Genomic DNA, 14,548 nt, shown 5'->3' on the forward strand with positions numbered 1-14,548 from the left:
CGAGCAGTTCACTGGTTTAGGAGGCCATTCCTTTCACACACAGGGCCAGGCAGCTTTGTATCTCCCCCCCCCCCCCCAAACCCCCCTTAATAAGTAAAATCACCTTTAAAAAAAAAAACATTTGATTTTGATTAGGCTTATCTTTGTCTGATATTTGCATACATAATAATAATAATAATAATAATAATAATAATAATAATCTTGAACAGTAACGTGAGGAAACTCAGCAGAAAATGGCCTCCCCATAGAAGGGGACAAATACTTTTTCAAGCGAGCATTGTTGTATGCTCTCTTTGTGTTACTGGACCGTGTGTGTTAAAGTAGCGGTTGTTTGTGTAAATGGTGCAACATCTATACTCATTTCTGTTAGCCCGTCCTTGGCATTTGGCATTATTTGCTAGAACGAAGTCCGTCAAAATCAAGTGGTTTGTTGGAAAATGTCGGTTTTGAAATGTACAATGTTTGAGTATTTTTGAGGTTTAAATGTGTTGAAAGTATTGCGAGGGGTAAAACCAATTTGGATTTTTAGTATGCTCTATCCATACGGTGGATTTCCACTTGTTGAAAACAGCCTGCATTCACATCCTTTTTTTTTTCCCCCTGGCTGACTTCCTCGCCCCCCCCCCACTTCCCGCTTGCCACTCGCTGTAGTTGGCAACTTCGCAGGGCTCCCCTTTGTCGCGCGGACAAAGGGGGCCGCTGCCCTCTCACAGGCTATGTTACAGGCGGTCACATGAGGCAGACACTCTGGGACAGCCCTGCGTTATCTACTGTGACAACTCCGATTACTTCCACAGCCTCCCATCTGATCAGCACATCAAATTCAATTAGTGCCAATTAGTACTGGTCACCCCACGCCGCACCCCGCCGGCCTCGCCTCCCTCTGCGCCCGCCTCACCCGCCTGCTGTGTCTGCCCTGAAAAGAGTTTTGAAGCAACTCGCTCAACCTGCCAGGCCCGCATGGTGCCCCTCCCACCTACCCCCTCCAATTACCCTCACACACACCCCCACACACACACACACACACACACACACACACACAATGAGTCATTCACACATTCTCTGGGACCGGATTCAATGTGACACATCACACAGAATTCACAGTTTTGTGCACATGAGCCCTCCCAGATCCAATCCGGTAAGCACACACGGGCACACAACATCCCCGAGGGGAAGCCCGCAAAAACGACAGCAATCAATAGTCCGCCGCAATCTTCCGCTCCCTTTATGATATTTGACACGCCAAAACAAACGCTCTCATCTCATTTGATTCACAAAAGTACTCAAATCTGGGCTGGCGTAGATAGATGCTAAAAAAAAAATACAATAAAAATAATACAGTACATTAATTGTAGTAAATCAAGCGAAACTTGTTGCTGATCGCTCATTGGTCGACCAATGGGTGTTCCCACCTGCGACTTTCAACAAGCGCCAACGGGTTCCACCCCCTCCGACCCATGCGACGCGCCAGCGGCCTCGGCGGTATTCTCTGTCGTCGATTGCCGCGCGCCTACGGAGAATCACGACGCAAAAGCACGCCGTCTGCAGACCTTCCGTTTGCTCGCTGTCCAATCAGGAGTTGAGTTGACAAACAACCAAATCGTGACCTTGAGAAATAGAGCAGTGAATAGTGTGCTCTGATGGCCGCTTCCTCAATAGCCCTCGCGCAACCCCCCACCCACTTGTTATGGGTCTGCACACCTGGCTTTGGCAAATGAGGGCAAATTGAAAGAAAAGCGGGAGTGGGAGAGGGGGGGGGTGAATGTTTGCTGGGGTGTTTCAGCATTCCGACAGAGCAAAAAGTTAATGATGGCGCTTTTGTTCCCTGAGAACATCAGTGGCAGCACAAGTGTTACAGGGAATCACCGCCTGTGCCAGTGAGCAGCGACAAAGGGGGCCAGTCACGATCTGCGTCGAGTTTCCAGCGGATTGATATCACTTGCGTAAAGGGTGGCACATTTCTGGAAAGTTCGTACTAGAATGTACAATGCCAAAAGTCGCAGGTGACAAGGTGCAAAACATGAAAAAAAACAAAAAAGATCATTATATATATATATATATATATATATATAACAATTTTGAGATGAGAAGACAATTAATGATGAGTAATGTTGTTGAAGTGAATATGTATGAAAACAATGTAAGAAACATTAGCTTGTTGTTGCCGAATGTTATGGTTGGGTTAGCTTTTGCTGTGTTGAATGCAATGATTTTCAAATCACCTTCAACCTATATTTCATTGAATACACGACAAAGACAAGATATGTCATGTTCAAACGGATCAACTCGATTGTTTTGAGCAAATAATCATTTCACTTTGAATTTGATGGCTGCAACACGTTCCAAAAAAGACGGAGAAAGTTGAGGAATGCTCAGCAAAAACCGGTTTGGAACATCCCACAGGTGAACAGGCTCATTGGGAACAGGTGGGGGCCGTGATTGCTTCCCTGAACGGCTCAGTCGTTCACAAGCAAAGACGGGGCGAGGTTCACCTCTTTGTGAACACGTGCGTGAGAAAATAGTCCAACAGTTTAAGGACAAGGTTCCTCAACGTACAACCTACAAAACAATTATGTACTGGTAGTAACATGGGTGCATATGGCTGCGAAAAAAACAAAGTGCTTCAATGTAATTAGTCCGTTTTATCGAGGTTCCACTGTCTACACACACTCACACACACACACACACACGCAGGTAGGATGTGACCTAGAGGTGAAAGAGAAATTCTGGAAGGAGCCAGACGAAGTCGTTCTGAGCGTCCCAGAGAGAGAGAGAGTCGGGATTGGTGCAGATTGTCATGGACATGTTGGTGAAGGAAACAGGGGTGACGAAGAAGGGACGGGTAAGTACGGCATCCAGGAAAGGAACTTGGAGGGACAGATGCTGGCAGACTTTGCAACAAGGATGCAAATGGCTGGAGTGAACACTTTTTTGACAGAGGAATTTAAGTTGGAGGTGGGACTGCATCAGGGATCAGCCCTGAGCCCCTTCCTGTTTGCAGTGGCGATGGGTAGGCTGACAGATGACTTTAGATTGGAAGGTTTCAGGTGTGTTATGTGACAGAAGAGTCTGTGCTAAACGCTAAATGAAGATGTTGATGTTCTCTCTCGGAGTGACCAGGTTGTGTAGGATTAGAAATGAGCTGATCGGAGTGACAGCCAAGGTTCGATGTTTTGGAGACAAAGTTAGAGAGAGCAGACTTCGATGGTTTAGACCAGTGACTTCCAACCTTTAGGCACATATTTTACAATGGAAAAATCTCACGGCACAGCAACAAACAAAAATGTCACAAAAAGTGGATCCATTAATGACTGTGTGTGTTTGTACGTGCCCTGCGATTGGCTGGCAACCGGTTCAGGGTGTACCCCGCCTCCTGCCCGATGAAAGCTGGGATAGGCTCCGGCACGCCCGCGACCCGAGTGAGGAGAAGCGGCTCAGAAAATACATGGATGGATAAATAATCTTTTGGGCGGCACCGTGGGCGACTGGTTAGCACATCTGCGTCGCGCACGAAATAGTTATAAATAAGCAATCATTGATCAATAAAAGTGGCGAGCGACATTTCGGAGTAAAAGTACCGTTACTTCTTAACAGCAAAAGCGGCGGAAGTGTTTTTTCTGGTCTCGTCAAGTCCTGGGACTTATCCAAAGCAGGTCCTGATCGCACAGGTGGAACCTCACGCCGCTGCGCTCGCATATTAGCCCGTCGCGGCGTCATTTTCAGAAATTCCATCTGTGTGTGGATGGTGGTGGAATCTGATTCCCGATTCTCACGAATGGCCGATTTAGAGTTCAAAACGGCGAATTTCGACGGAAGGCGTCTGATGAATAAAAGCTGGAATTCTGAACTTTTGTCTCGTATTCATCTTTCGATCTGAACCCCAATGACCTTGCCGTTCCAACACTTTTGTATATAAAACAACTAAAAGCAAGCATTTTCTATGACTGCGTCTGTCTTTCCCATCTCTGTGGAGATATTTTGGCCCACTCTTCCTTGCAGAACCGTTTGACTTCAGCAAAAATGGTTTCGAGCACGAACGGCCTTTCGAAGGTCACGCCACTGCATTCCAATCGGATTCAAGTATGGACTTTGACTTGGCCGCTCCAGAACATTCATTGAAACTGGACTTGCTGGTGTGTTTTGGATCGTTATCCTGCTGCAGAACCCATTTGAGGTCACAAACATTTCCCTTCAGAATTTTCTGTTCAAGAGCAGAACTTACGGTTTCATCAATCACAGCAAGTTGTCCAGGTCCTGGAGGGGTGACGCAGCCCAAGACCATCACACTACCACCGCCATGTTTGACTGTCGGTAGCATGTCCTTTTTCTGAAATGCTGCGCTACATTTATGCCCGATGCAACGAGACACACACCTTCAAAAGGTCTCTACTCTCATCTCATCAGTCCATAAGATTATTCTCCCATAAGTCTTGAGAATCAATCAGATGTTGTTGTTGTTTTTTTTTTGCAAAAGTAAGATAAGCCTTTTTGTTCTTTTTGGTTTTCTCCTTAGAACTGGATGCCATTTTTGCCCAGTCTCTTCCATATTGGCGTGTCCTGAACACCGACCTTCACTGGACCAAGAGAGGCCTGCAGTTCTTTAGAAATTGTCCTGAGTTTCTTTGTGGCCTCCTGGGTGAGCCATTGCTGTTCTCTTGAGGTAATCTTGGGAGGCCGGCTACTCCTGGGAAGGTTCACCACTGTTCCATAAGTTCTCCATTTGATCTTAATTGCCCTCTCTCTTATGGTTCGCTGGAATCCGAAAGCTTTCCAAAGGGCTTTGTCACCCTTCTGTTGAAGTGATTTCTGGATTGAACAGGTCTGGAGGCAATCAGGCTTGGCTGTTATCAGTGAAAATGAACCAGATCTTGTGATTAGCCACAATATAATTTCACGATTTAACAAAGGGGGCAATTACTTTTGCACACAGGGCCAGCTAACAAATTTTGTTATTGTTTTTCCTAAATAAATGAAGTCATTTAAAAACAGCATTTTAAGTTCCCTTTGGTTATATTTGTCCGACGCACTTGTCGCAAATCACAATCAACAGGTATTTGCTGTACCGTACGTACAGCCGCGGCAGAGTGAGTCAAATCGATTTGGTGGACCGCTGCAGTTGAGTCATTGGTTCGAACCCCCGCTGTTGGAGGCTGTTACACCCTAATCATCAATATACCACGTTGCAGTAAACTCCCGCTTTTTCGTGGCTCATCGTTCACTCTACCGCTAAATTGAGGGTATTGCAGTCTTTTTTCATGGGTTTTATAGTATACAGTCACGTCTGAATTTAGATGATTATCTTTGTTAATTTCTGTTACCCCGTCTATGGCGTTTCACGTTATTATTCAATTATTTGGCTTGGTATTTGAATATCCATCTATTTTCTTTCTGCTTATCCGAGGTTGGGTCGCGGGGGCAGTAGTTTTAGCAGGGAAGCCCAGACTTCCCTCTCCCCAGCCACTTCGTCCAGCTCTCCCGGGGGGGACCCTGAGGCGTTCTCCTCCCGCTGGGACGTGCCCGCAACACCTCACCGGGGAGGCGTCCGGGAGGCATCCTCATCAGATGCCCGAACCACCTCATCTGGCTTCTCTCAATGGAGAGGAGCAGCGGCTCCACTCTGAGCTTCTCACCCTGGTATTTGAATATATAATGACAAAAAAATCACCCACAATAAATGGGTTTTCACTTGATATAATACTTTATACAATTACCCATGCATTTCATTGTTAGAATGTTTACAATGACAATACGTAATTTGGAACAGAAGTCAAGGTAAAATTGTCGACGTTTGGCGACGGGTCAGATAAAATGATGCGCGGGGCCAAATCCGACCCACGGGCCTTCATTCGACACCCGCGACTGACATGTTAACTCCAAGCGGCGTCCGCCTGTGGGAAATGGCATTCGCGGGTAAACTGTTTGGCCAAGTCAAGGAAAAAGAGGCTTTTTCAGCACATCACTTTGCCCCCCCCCCCCCCACCCCCCCATCATAAAAGCCGCCCGAACACGCCCGCCTTCCCTGCAGGCCTTAATGCATGCTGACAGCTTCCCTCCGTAATTGCCGATCACACCCAGATGGACGCGTCCTTCATTCGAGGCTTCAAATGAAGCTGGAAAAGGGGGCACCAGGGGGAGTGCGTGTGTGCGTGTGTGCGTGTGTGCGTGTGTGTGTGCGCCACTGATGATTTGTTGGTTATAGATACAAGCGCAGTGAACACCCTGCGCTGCGCTCTGCCAGTTCGGCCGAGCTTTTGTTCACACGTGGGTTGAAAAAAGAAGCCTCCTTCTCGCTTCCACTCCCCAGACATCCGTCCCGCCTTTTCCGCGGCCCTCTCTAGCGCCCTCTGTGTGTGCGTGTGTGCTTGTGCCAAGGGCGGCGCCGGGAAGTTGTTGTGTATTTTTGGCCCCGCTGTTTTCATTTTTTTCAAGGCGAAAAGCAGCACGAAGATCCTGGGGTCAGAGGTGACCGTCCCGCTTGTGTCGTGTGTGGTCGTTGTGAATCTTCGGGGCAAGCAGGGTGACGGACTGACCCCCTGCTACTAATGAGGGCAACCTGCTGCGACCCCTACAAGTGAGGAGCCCGAATGTAGGTTAAATCGAATGCCTTGCAGCGAATCATTTTTCTCCCCTTCAGTTTTCATGTGCCGTCATTAGTCCCGCCCCCTTTTCTTTCAACTGCTTTTCTGGCGGTTTGTGTTCTGCTCCCAGATTTGACTGGGCACTGGTTCATAAGCACCAATGAGTGACACAGTACGTTCCGGACACACTCGCTCTCGGTAAGAGTCAGCCATATCGAGACCGTGTAAAAATGATGCTTGAAATCGTTGGAGCTCAGCCACATGCTTTTATGTACTTATTTATTTTTGAAACCCTTACTTTAGGTAGCGTGTGAAAGAACGACGTCTTGGTCGAGTCCTTTATAGGAGCGTGCCCATCGGGGCGCTAACTGTCGAAGATAAGAAGAGCTAACTATAGTCATAATAGTGCTACACTTTGACTTTATAAATAATCAGTAAGATCCGCGGCGTTATGTTGTCACTTTTCATATTATTCTGTCGTACAATAATAAGTGACACATACAACTGGAGAAAAAGAAGCCACGAATTTTGGCTTCGCAATGCTTTTTTTTCCTTCAGGTCAGTGGGTTCAAGTCCAAGTGAAGTCACGAGTCGTTTAACATATTGTTGAGTCGAAAGTCTTGAAGTCAAAAGACTGTGTCTTTGAAACTTCAAATGGCAGCTTAGGTGAATATACAGGTGCGTACTGTGTCACATCCTATATGGGTTTCTGTGTGTACCAACAAAGACATTTCCCATGTGGTTCCCTGCCAAACTTCAGCAACTGTGCCAGGCTAACGAGGACGCCGATTGAAGTGGGGATAGATCCCTGTGTAACTGCACTCGAAACCAGCTGACTAAAGAAATTAACATCGCAAAGTGAAATTATGCGGAAAAGACCGCTAACAATTAAGTCAGTTTTCAGTTTATTACAATCGCTAACCAACTACAAGTGACCATGCCCCCAAGCAGAGAACAATAAAGGACTGGCTGACGACTTGAACACCTACTGCAGATTTGAAAAGGACACTTTCACACCCAGCACTCACCCATCTGCACCACCGACCGCCATCACACCACTGACTCCCCCTTCCGTGTTGACCATCCACGAACAGGATGTGAGACGTACCTTCGACCAACAAAAGGGGAACAAAGCAGCGGGTCCAGATCTTATGTCCCCATCCTGCCTCAAAGTCTGCACGGACCAGCTCGCTTCAGGCTTCAAAGTGATCTTCAATAGAGCTCTGGAACTGTGTGAATTACCATCCTGTTTCCAACACTCCAACATCATCCCAGTCCCCAAAACCCCTGCAAACTTGGGTCTGAATGACTACAGGCCTGTCGCCCTGACATCTGTGGTCACGAAGTCCTTTGAACGCATCGTGCTGGACCACCTCAAGAGCGTCACAGGTTCCCTGCTGGACCCACTGCAGTTTGCCAACCGAGCAAACAGGTCTGTGGATGACACAGTCAACATGGGACTGCACTTCATCATAGAACACCTTGACGGCGCAGGGACCTACGTGAGGATCCTGTTCATGGACGTCAGCTCTGTGTTCAACACCACCGATCCCCGAACTCCTCCCCTCCAAACTTCTCCAGCTCAGCATCTCACCTGCCACCTGCCAGTGGCTTCCTGACGGGAAGGACACAGCAGGTGAGGCTGGAGGAAACCACCTCATCCACACACACTACCAGCACTGGGGCGCCCCAAGGATGTGTCCTGTCAAATTCCTGAAGTTTGCAGACAACACCACAGTCATCGGCCCGTGGAGCAGGAGGAGCTGCGGTGCGGCCGACACAACCCGGAGCTGAACACGCTCAAGACTGTAGAGACGATCGTGGACTTCAGGAAGTATCCTTCGCCACAGCTGCCCCTCACGCTGTCCAACTGCCCAATGTCAACCGTCAAGACCTTCAAGTTCCTGGGAATTACAGTCTCTCGGGACCTGAAGTGGGATGTCAACATCAGAATCAGAATAAGAATCATCTTTATTTGCCAAGTATGTCCAAAAAACACACCAGGAATTTGGAGCCGCTCTGGTACGACAACAGACGGTCAATGGACAGAGAACACTTTGGAGACATCAAGACATTAAAACACCCAATGAGTAACTGAGTTACCATGTCAGAATTTGATACAGTTGACCAAAAAGCTGTGGAGGAAATGATTCAGCAGCTGAAACCATCAACTAGCCATCTTGTCTCAACACCATCTGACCTTTTGTGAAGTCTATCGTAACTGATTTGCAGAAAAGAATCAATTGGTCACGTCAGTCAGGCGAGTTTCCTAAACCAGATAGTAGCTGCTGAAAGCCACTTTTCAAAAAGGGAATGCTGGATGCTTCCATCCGTCCATCCATTTTCCAAACCTCATTTGGGTCGCGGGTGTGCTGGCTTCTATCTCGGCGAGATATCTTCGGGTGAGAGTCGCAAACTAAAGACCCATTTATAGCGAAGATCATCGAGAAAGTGGTTTTGAATCGACTCAGCAATTTCTTGAACTTAAATTGAGTTTTTGACCAATTTAAATCAGGTTTCCAACATAGCATTTCAGAAAAAGAACGCCATAGCAACAGTCCAACATGGTGGAGGTAGTGTCATAGCCTGGGGCTTCTCCCAAAAGTCATTCGGATGTTTTTGTTCAGCAGTGCTTTTCACCTTAGAACTCTACCGTGGATCCCATTTTTGCAGACGTCGCTCTATGAATTTGTTACTTTTGTTACCTCTCTGAAGAATATGTATTTGTTGTGTAACGTTGACTTTTTTTTTCTCTCTCTCAAAAGTAGGCTAATATGTCATGGTAGGATTATCGGTGGGCCCTAGAAGAATTTCTCAGTGTACGAGAAACCCTGCCCTACCTTACATGAAGTCATTGTGACATCGCTAAGACAGCAAATCGAACGGCGGCCTAAGACTTTTGCACAGTCCTGTATAATATCACAGCGGATGTGTGATGAGCCTCCATGCAAACGCGTGTCAGGACACAAGGCCAAGCCAGGCAGCCTTGAATCGGCGTCTTCCAGACCTGAAAAGCAAGAGACGAGGCCTCTCCCCCTCATCCATCAGTCGCATTGTGCGGGAGGGCAAAAACACAATGTGCAATATTGTGCGCAGACTGAACATTCATTCAGTGCTTTGAAAGCTCAACAAATTAGAAAGTGGCACAAAACGCAGCCGCCGTGGGTCAGCCGCCAATTCTCACCTATAAAAGCCTGTTTGTGTGGACCCGCGCTGAGCCTTGACAAACAGGATTCTGGCGTGCGCACGTTGGCCTTTTCAAATATTTTCATCAGCGAGGAAAATGCGAGGCTGCCCGCCGCGCTGCGACTCCGCGAAGCCCACAAAGGCCGACCGACCGTTCAATGACATGATGAAAGCTGCGTTCGTGGATATTTGAATGGAAATGGTTTCTATTCAATGAGCCTCGCTTCCTCAAGCTGGAAGGTGCTTCGGGGCACAAGAATGCAGCCAGGAATCTTTTTTTTTTTTTCGTCAGTCAACTCTTGCGTGAAGACTGTCAAAACAGGCCGACTTCATCGTGAGGGGCGGGGCCGGCTCGGGGGCCTCTGCCGAGCCGGACCCGCCTACCGAGGTCACCTGGCAATTAACCTTTGATCCGGCCATCTGAAATCCCCCGCGAGTCGTCTTGCACCTCTGTACACTTGTCACCCTTTTGCAGGTTTTCAACCCGGAGTCGATGACTTTCAAGCGGTACCCTAACTCCCAAGTTGAATTTGCCCCTTCTGACCGAGGATGACAAACGCCGTGTTAACGATGTCACGGCTGTTGCACAGTAACAGTGTAGGCTGTTGCGGTGTGTTCAAAAATTCAATTGCACATTATTCAAATTGGATTCTTTTCCCAACACTTAAATGCTTTGTTGAAATGCTACTCACATTTGTTCCAAAAAATGCATTCCCTCCATCTGCAAAGCATCTAACCCTGCCATTCTTTCTCTGAAGACGCAATACATGATGGTGAGTGACCATCAGTTGTTCACTACTTTTTGCAAGGCTTTGTGGGAAATCTCGAGCGCACTATATATGGCACCGAATTGGATCACAAAGCATTTGGGCACCACTAAAAATGGCGTCGCCACGATATAGTGCACTATGTAGCGGTTAGGGAGTGATTCCCATCGGAGGTACTTTGAGCTGCGTGTCTACGGTGACGCTAAGCCAGTGGGGACAAAGCGTTTGCGCATTCTATGTCGCTAAGCTAGTGGGGGCAAAGTGTCGGCGCGTCCCCTGTTTACGGCCGGCGAGGTCGGAAACCAAAATAACAAGGATGCCTGCGCATTGTGCTGCGTACAGTTGCACACAGGTCACACGGTCACAACAAGGGAGCACCGGGCTGGGAATAACCTTTCATAGTTAGTTTTATCGAAAGTTACCTTGTTGAAGTCTAGCTCGCTGGCAGTAAATTACGTCAGGTTTGAGTCTTAACATATAATATTTCCACATTTATTTGCCCACTGCCAAAACTCTAAATACACATCATTTGCTCATTCTCCACTTGTTGAAGTCACAGTTCAGAGGACTGGGGTTCAATCCCCGCCCTCGCATTCCGGTTTCCTCCCACATCCCAAAACCACGCATGCTAGGTTGATTGAAGCCTCTAAAATGGTTGTTTGTTTCGATGTGCCCTGCGATTGGCTAGCGACCAGTTCAGTGTTACGTATAAAGGCAATGCAAATGCGCCAATAGCCGCAAATTCGTGCTGGTTGATGCACAAAAGTCGCGCATCGGGTGAAAACGCAAAAATGCACTTCTTTGCCAATTCGATGAAATCGGAAAATTCGAACAAGCCACCAAATGGTGTCAAGAATATATGGCGTCACACACAATGTCCTGGAGTTGTTCAGCAGAACAATGGAGGATCAAATGAGCATCGCTTGTCCACTGAGTGTTGAGCAAGGAACTCGGCGTATGTGGTAACTCGGCATATTTATGTTCCTTGTTCACTTTGCTGTGAAATCAAGCCGATTCCCGTCCAGTGTGGACACAACTCCCGCAATCGCGCTTGCAAGGTGCAAAGTTCATTTGTCTATTCAGGATCAACAATGACTTATTCCTTTATTATGGATCTCCTGGCCTTTTCTACACCTTCTCAATCCAACTAATCCAAACCCTTGACCCCTGCGCACCTCTTTGAATGTCACATGACCATGCAGGTGTGGAGGGGTCTCTGCCCCTGCCGACCCCCAATTAGTGACCCTAATTAGTAGAGGCCCCCACCACCCACCTGCTGGGATGCTGAGCCGCTTCGGAGGAAGGGAGAGGACTTTTGGGTGCAGGAAGCAGGGTGTGGGGGGGGTTGGGGGGTGGGGTCTGCATTCCTGAAGGGTTAGCAGAGCTTCGAGCTGACGTGAACGTTTTGCTCTGAAGCGTGGTGTACCCGTAGTCATTTTTCAAATGTGAGAAACCCCACACATGAAAATTGGGACGTATGTTTGAATTATCGGTCAAAAGGTAGTAATATATTCTTGGGGGGAAAAAAATGTGAATATTTCAGATCTTGAAAACATACAAGCCAGTCGCGTAAATATATAAAGTCCTATTTTTCAAACTATTAATGCCAAAATGTCTTTACCGCTAGATGTCCAAAATGTAATTTGAATGATTTGTAATTTTTTTCTGAAGGTGCTCATGACATTTTTGCTTCCACAGGATTTTTCTCCTATGGCTTAATATGCCTTTTTCCATGACTAATACCACCATTGCATCTTCGGTCGGCTACGTCGAGATATTTTGGGCAAATACGATCTTTTGATGTAGTCGTTCACGTTACAAAAACAAACGCGACTTCTATTGTGGACTGAATGAGTCCGTGACAGAACACACGTGCGCAAAACAGGACCTCACGTTGTATATATATATATATATATATATAAACTTTCACGCCATTTGCGTGGTCGCTCACAAACTAGCAGCTATGCTAACGAAAAATAATCATACGTGACGTCAAACCGCGTAATTTCCTACACTGCAATGTGGATATATATATATATATTTTTTTTTTTATTATTATTTTTTGTATTTATGGATTGCTCCCCACAGCTGGTGAAATTTTCATTTCAACCTTTGAAAATATATTTCGTGAGACAAATGTTGACGTGTTAAATATTTATTTCAGCCCCTGTAAAACCAAGGCGGCATCAAGAAATTGGTAAATATCTGTTATTGATCGAATGATATCAAAAATGATCTATATCTCCACTGATAATTGCTGTGAACTTGGATTCGGTGCCTGATTTACATTTGCGATTGTTTTTCGGGGATGAGAAATCACGGTTGCACGCCTTGACACGACAGTATGTTCGCTGAGGATAATCTTTTCGAGACATCCAATAATTGGGCTCTTGCTAACTTGGATCTCAAGAGAGGAAATATTCTTAAGTTCAGCCCGATTATCGGTGTGTGTACCCAGTTTATACATTTATAATTGACTTTGCTCAGTAGAGAGGGAAAAAGCTAGTCCCAAACACAACATCAAGTAAGTCGGCCTTTGCTTGAATAAAGGTCCTTTTTTTTGCCCAAATGCTCAACGGTGCGCACCTGATAGGACTTCCGTTTGTGTGATGACAATGTTGTGATGTGTTTGACTGAGGCCGGAGCAACAGGACAGGCCACCCATCTGGTCCCCTTTCTGCAGGCCCGTCCTCACTCAAATAGAGGTGCCAATCACCGTAATTGGCACCCAGCGGCTCAATTGTCCCAGCGTGAACAAGCGCCTCATGTGCGTGTGTGCGTGCGTGCACGTGCGTCTATCCTGCAACTACTCTAACGTCCGAAATATACATTCGGTGATTTGGCCTCGAGGCAGGAAAATGCGATCCGCTTTCTACACGGGAGCCATTCGCTATTTGGTCCCGAGACGAAACGTTTGCTCTGCTAAACCATCTGTGAAATATTGTTGCAAAGACATAGCGGTTTGTGCTTTGTGAACCTTAAATTTTAAAAAGAATCATCATCATTTTAATATGAAGCAGAAGGGTATGTGAAAGGACTGGCAATGAAAAAAAAATAATCATCATCTGAATAAAAACTCAAATTGGCTGGCCAATATCAAAAGTTATTTTGTTGGGAAATTTCATTTGTTGCATGATTTGGATCTGAAATGTGCGAATGTCGAGGAAGTGTAAAAGATATTTGGACCGGAAAGGAAACATCACACAGACGAGAAGAGGCAAATGACATAGACGCATATTTATATGAATCAAAGTACATATCGATTATTGTTCAAAATCACGGCTGAATGTGAATAGAAAGGCCAGCCCGGAAAACAGAAGACATCCTCCTCTTTAAATAAGTGCAAAATGTTCATGAGACAAAGAACTGCAAAGTGGATTTAGAAAGGGTTTTTGTTTCTTTTGTTTTGTCCTCTTCCATTCACAAAGAAAGACCAATTTATATATATGTATATATATATATATATATATATATATATATATAATACTGTACATATATTTAAAGCTATGTACAAAAAACAAAAACGTGAATTAGACTGAAATGAGAACGTTTCCGTCGTATCAGGAGCTTAATTAGTAAGTTAATAGAGCATTTAATTTGCGTGAGCATTTAGTCGTGTGTGTGTGTGTGTGTGTGTGTGTGTGTGAGAGAAAAAAGAAATAATCTGCATTTGAGGAGTGTGTGCGGGAGGTTCAGTAGCGTGTGTAAGAATTCCGTCCCTGACGGCCCCTCACACACTGGAAAAGCGCAAAACGTCGACTGAAAACATCTCGCTGTATTCATTGCAAGACATTTGACTTTTTCTCCTTTTTTTTTTTTTTTTAGCAAGACCAAAAGAGTGAAAAGCCTTTTAAGTGAAGAGCAAATGGTGTCCTCTGAATATTTGATGGCACGGCGTGTGACTAATGCACGGCGCTTCCGGAGGACAATACAGCGCTGGACAACGGCAGACGGCGGCCCGAACCGTACGGTTGATTAAAGCCACTAGAAGACCGCTTCACGCGCAGAGGCCGCTGT

Source organism: Phyllopteryx taeniolatus, chromosome 23, assembly GCF_024500385.1.
Source record: "Phyllopteryx taeniolatus isolate TA_2022b chromosome 23, UOR_Ptae_1.2, whole genome shotgun sequence".
In the NCBI taxonomy this organism is placed as follows: domain Eukaryota; kingdom Metazoa; phylum Chordata; class Actinopteri; order Syngnathiformes; family Syngnathidae; genus Phyllopteryx; species Phyllopteryx taeniolatus.